General features: G+C 45.5%; 1 long non-coding RNA gene across 1 annotated transcript; it reads left to right on the forward strand.

Annotated features, from left to right (window-relative positions):
- Positions 1–3,204: 3,204 nt before the first annotated feature.
- Positions 3,205–3,729, forward strand: LOC309688358. The gene is made up of 2 exons (XR_014271059.1): positions 3,205–3,481; positions 3,559–3,729. It is a non-coding gene; the product is annotated as an uncharacterized lncRNA (long non-coding RNA).
- The last annotated feature ends 2,479 nt before the right edge of the window (positions 3,730–6,208 follow it).

The raw sequence follows: 6,208 nt of genomic DNA on the forward strand, positions 1-6,208 counted from the left end.
CAAAAACCTCCATACACTTCTGATTAGCACATTTACACAACTAAATGGCTGTATTAACAAAAAAAAAAGATTCAACAAATCCCTTCTGACCTGGAAACAAACAAAAGGAAGCATTTCTATGGTAAAAGAAACCCCTTCTCGTGGTTCAGCCTGCCGATGTCATGTGTGACATCATCAGCACTTTAAAATGAGGAAATGATAGGTGGGCCTGAACTACATGAAGACTGAATGAAAGAACAAAGTAAGTATGAACAAATGACTTAATCTGTAACATAATAAAATATAAAGTAACATGTAACTGAGAATTTGCCTTAATTTGCAGAATGTTTGATTTGCCGGCAACAGAATGCTTACACAAACAAACCCGGGATAGTTAGTGCAGCAATGTTACTTTGTCAAATAGCAAATCACAGCAAATAAATACAGAGACGGAATAATGTGCAAAAAAAAAGGTCAACACATCTGGGACAAATGGACAGTGTTACAACTGCTCATCCATTTTGTCACAATATGTATTTGTATTTGTTTGACTCTGTGTCGATTAAAGAAAAAAATGTATGCAGTACAATCATTCCATCCTTGAATAGTTCAAAAAGTAATTAAAAGCCCAAAATTACCATGATGTTCCTGCCCATGACAAGTATATGGAAATATCTGTATATATTACCATAGAGATTACAATGAAAGTAAATACAATCTAACAAAAAATGTGTAAATTTATCTTTTGATATTTAGATCAACAGTGGTCTGAACTTAGAATATTGAAGCAACTTTATTTTTCCCTTTTGTCAATAATCAACAGGAGATCACTGCTTTGAATAAGACTGTTTTTTAGTGTTTCTGTGGAAACCGTTAAGTAATAGTGGAGATGACTTTGATGTGGGTTATCAGAGACATTATAGGGAAAAACATGCAAAAAAGAAAAATCTGCTAGAGAAGTCTGGAACTCCAGACATGGCAGCTGCTGGCCACACTTGCAGCTTTGAGGTTCGCAACAGTTTCAGCTGTTTTTTTTTGGTGATCACATCTGCTCATTATGGCTTACTGTAAACATAAGATGAATTAGAACTGTTGCAGTGCTGTGATGGAATCAGCCAGAGGTATAGATGATGTTGGCACACATCACTGTGCAACTGTACATGAAAATGTAATGTGAAACTGCAGTCGTGAATGTACAAGCATTTTAAATCTTTTTAGAATTCATTTATTAAGAACATTTTTGGTCTTTGGTCAATCTCAATTTCTTTACTTATATACTTATTATTCATTGTTTTTCTTTGTTAAAAGATGTCCTAACCATAAAATAAAATAAAACAAAACTACAGAAAAACGTATAAGCTGATAAAGGAGAGGGTATAAGCTAGCAAAACAATCAAAACCACCCAGAAAACCAGAAGCACAAAGCTCAAACAGTGCTACAGCAAAATCTCTTTGGACCTGGGCCCTATTTCAGGAAGCCGGTTTAGAAAACTCAGAGTGAAAAACGATACTTAGGGTTGAGTAACCCCGAACTGTCCAACTCGGAATATTCGGTTTCAGAAAGGCTGATAACAATTAGTTCAATCAACGCGGAGTTGCTTTAACCCCAAGTTAAGCGCGAGCACGAGGATACATAAAGCCCTGATTAGTGGACCACAGATTAAGCGAGTCACCATGGAGACGGAGGGAAAGAAGGCGCGGTCAATGTATTTTACAGCGCTTGAGGCCGAAATTCCGATGGCAGCATATGCCGATAACGTGCAAATTTTGCAGAAAAAAAGTAACACAGCCTCAGCTGCAAAACAAAGGGAGCATGCATGGCAAAACATAGCCGACAGAGTCAATGCGTGAGTGTTCATTTAAACATTGATCTAGGGATTTCCACCCATTTAACACGTTATTTTATTATATTTTATTTTATTTTTTATTTTATACATTTTATTTTGTGATGTGATGTGAGCGCAGGTGCAACCCAACAGGCCCCAAACGTTCCTGGCAGCAAGTAAAAATGAAATATAAAAATATAGTCCAAACAGGTAAGGTGTAATTGTATTATGAGCCATAGTGCTTGGTCTGTTTGTCCGATGTAAATCAATTGCAGTTAGAGGCTACATTAATTTCCCCTCTGTAAGCACTTATTGAAATTATCTGAGCACATTACAAGTACATATTTGCTTACTCTGTATGCTCAAATGTGACCCGTTATAGCCAACAGAAAAAAAGGGGAGGCCCGAAAAACAGGTGGAGGTCCTCCACCACCACCACTCACAGAGGCTGAGCAGTTGGCTTCCACATTTGTGATAATGTTGGCAGCATCACATATGATCTTCACAGTGCAGAGAACACAAATTAGCATCCATTACTATAATGAAATAATTTGTTAGTTTGAAATGCTACAGGGAACTATGTACCTGTACATTAATGCTGTGGAAAGACTTCCTGTTCACATAGTCTCCTTCATTTACTGAAGGAGCAATGATTGGAATGTGAGTGCCATCTATACAGCCAATCACGCCTGGGAACCGTGAGAATAAATGTAAAATTTAAGTAGTAGTTCAAGTATCACCACATCATGAATTAAGTTTCGTTCATCCTGATACCTGCAATTTTGTGGCATCCCTCTTTGATAAATCTTGTGGGTCTATGACCGGGGAACACCACAAACGAGTACAGGAGACGTTTCAGTGCAACTGTAACATTCCTGACTGCCCGACAGACGGTAGCCTTGGAAACGTGCTCAGCGTCACCAATATTATACAGAAAGCTCCCGTTTGCAAAAAACCGAAGTGCGATACAAATAATATGTACAGAACTGAGAGGATGTCCACGATGTGTCACATGAGCAATATTAGGCCTGAGGATGTTATTCAAATAAATTATAGATTGTGCTGAAAAACGGTAACGTTCACACAGAAAACCATCAGGAAATGATAAAATGTCCAAACGCGCTCTAATCACTCTCTCCCGGCGAAGAGCTCTGCGGAGAATTTGGGCTTCAACATCTACTGGCTCTTCAAGGAAGGGGCACGCCATGTCTGACACTTCCTACAGTCAGGTTTCCGACAAAGAGGCGGAGAATGTCAGGGTTAGTTGAAGTAAACCTGCTAGGGGGCAGGTTAGCTTCACGGAGTGTGTCGTCATAGTAACTCACTCAGAATTAATCTAAACTCGCTTTGTGAAACCGAAAACCCAGAGTTTTCGTTAACTCAGCGTATACTTGTCACGGTCGGACGGCCCTTTCCGGACGACCCTGCTTGTGTTTATGTTTTCTGTATATGTGTTTGCTTCTCCCTCCCTGGCCCTCGGGGTTGTTTACGGAAGTGCGCGCCGTGGGAGAGGCGTGTCCTGGCGACTGTCGTCATTGGGAGTCCCTCTTCGCTGTTGCCGGCCCACCTGCAGCTGATTACCTGACCAGTGGTTGGTAATCATTCCTCCAGGCTAGAAAGGGGTATTTAACCTGGACTCACGGCGACAGTCGACGTGGGATTATTACTCCGAACTGGTATAGTCTGTGCGAGCAGTGTGAGTGTGTTATTCGGCTAGCGTGTGGCTAACGCTGGATTTTCCTTCTTCCTCCAGGAGGGGCGAGCGGAGAAGCGAGTTGGGGAGCACACACACACTAAGGGAGTTACTACACGGAACGCACTGGGAGCAAGGGACGAGCACGATTGGAAAATTGCACTTTTGAATGGATTGTTGGACTTGTCTGTTTCACTGTAAATAAACGCACTGTGTTTCTGTGAGCAAGAACCGCGCCTGGGTCCCTCTTTTCCGTGACAGAATAATCCCACCACCATGGACCCAGCGGATTCTGCTTCACGCCAGCTGTCTATCCAAGCAGAGGTTTTGGAGCGACACGAGGAAATGCTGAAGCACGTTTCAAAGGAACAAACCGCGCTTCTGCAAGCCATGACAGAGCTTAAAGGTATGTTGATTTCCTCACCTAATACGGCTCCAACGCAGCCCGCCCCTTCGCTGGAAGCCGCGGCAGCCTGTCCGCTTCCTCCTTCACCTCCACCGCGGCAGCGGGAGTACTCACTCCCCGCACCCGAAAAATTTGATGGCGAGTTGGGGAGGAGCCGGGGTTTTTTGACGCAATGCTCTCTTGTGTTTAGACAGCAACCTTGTGCCTTTGCCTCTGATTCTACTAAAATCGCTTATTTGGTGCAACTTATGACTGGGCGGGCGCTTCAATGGGCTCAGGCAGTTTTAAATACCCAGCCCTCTGTGTCATATGACGTCTTTCTCAGCAAGTTTCGCTGTGTGTTTGATAAAGGCGCTAGCTCGGATGCTGCAGGTCATCGCATGTTTTCTCTGAAGCAAGGTAGGAGGAGTGTTGCTGACTTTTCCGTGGAGTTCTGGATCCTGGCGGAGGAGTCGGGCTGGGAGGAGAAAGCACTGCGTGGAGCCTTCCTCAACAGCCTTAATGAGAATATTAAGCGTGAGTTAGCAACCAAGGAACTGCCTAAAGCTTTGTCTGCTCTAATCAATATGTGTATTAACTTAGACGACCACATGCGGGAGTTCGGCAGAAGAGCCGGGGATGGTCGGCGGCCTGCTGGGGGCACGGGTACATCTAGGGACCTTCCTACTCTGATGTGGAGAAGTGAGGAGGAGGAGCAACACGGGGATGAAGAGCAACCATTGCAGCTCGGCGGAGCCAAGTTTTCCTCCTCTAGACTGGGGCGCAAACAACGGACTGGTGAGTGCTTTCTTTGTGGAAAAAGAGGACATTTTGTTGACTCCTGCCCAGACCGAGTAAAAGAGTCGGCCCGTCAGTAATTGTGGGGATACTGGCGGGCGCCACAACAAAAGTGTTCCCTCACCTCAGCTGCCCTGCTAAATTAATGTCTCACTCCCTCACTCACTCCTGCTGCGCACTCATTGACTCTGGTTCTGAACAAAATTTCCTAGACGAGGAGTTAGCCAACATCTTAGGCCTGCCCCTACTTCCCCTTCCAGAGGTCCTGAAGGTCTCAGCCTTAAATGGCGGCCATCTAGCCTCCGTCACACATCGCACTCAGGAGGTTACACTCATTATTTCGGGAAATCACTCTGAGAAAATCAGTTTGTTGGTATTCAAAGCCCCCCACACCCCACTGGTACTGGGATTTCCTTGGCTGCAACATCACAACCCCCAAATCGACTGGGCCAAAGGGTGTGTAACTGGCTGGAGCACGCGGTGTCATGAACAATGTTTACTTGCCGCTGTCCCGGACAATCCTGGGACCGCCTCTGCGAAAAGCTCCTCACCCCCCGACCTTTCCTTGGTGCCCGCCGACTACCACGACCTCGGCCAGGTATTCAGCAAAAGTAAGGCGTTGTCTTTGCCTCCACATCGGCCTTACGACTGTGGAATCGACCTACTCCCAGGCGCTCCCCTGCCAGCAAGTCGGCTCTACAGTCTGTCTAAACCGGAACGCGAGGCCATGGAATGCTACATAACGGAGTCTCTGGTCGCAGGTATTATTCGCCCATCTACTTCGCCTTTAGCAGCAGGATTCTTCTTTGTAAAGAAGAAAGATAAGAGCCTGCGTCCCTGCATTGACTTTCGAGGGCTGAACAAGATCACTGTTAGGAATAAATATCCACTCCCCCTGCTGGCCTCGGCATTCGAACTATTACAGGGGGCAGTCCTGTTCACCAAACTGGATCTTCGGAGTGCCTATCATCTGGTTCGCATCCGCAAGGGTGACGAGTGGAAGACGGCTTTCAACACCCACCTGGGGCACTTCGAATACTTAGTGATGCCCTTCGGTCTCACTAACGCCCCCGCGGTCTTCCAGGCCCTGATTAATGATGTGCTCAGGGACTTTATTAACCATTTTGTCTTCGTGTATCTGGATGACATTCTGATTTTTTCCAGGTCGCAGACTGAGCACGTCAACCATGTACGTCTGGTTCTACGGCGCCTATTGGAGAACCGCCTTTTTGTGAAAGCGGAGAAATGTGAGTTCCATGTGGAAACTGTTTCTTTTCTGGGTTTCATTGTGGAACAGGGGCGTTTGCGAGCTGACCCGGCCAAAGTCAAAGCCGTAGTGGAATGGCCTATTCCCAAGACCCGCAAGGAGGTGCAGAGGTTCCTGGGCTTCGCCAATTTCTACCGCCGCTTTATCAGGGATTTCAGCAAGGTAGCCCTTCCTCTAACCAACCTAACTTCTCCTAAGTTGTCTTTCCAGTGGGCCTCCGCAGCCCAGCAAGCGTTTGATCGGCTCAAGCACCTGTTTTC

Source organism: Aulonocara stuartgranti, assembly GCF_965226115.1.
Source record: "Aulonocara stuartgranti genome assembly, chromosome: 14".
NCBI lineage: Eukaryota > Metazoa > Chordata > Actinopteri > Cichliformes > Cichlidae > Aulonocara > Aulonocara stuartgranti.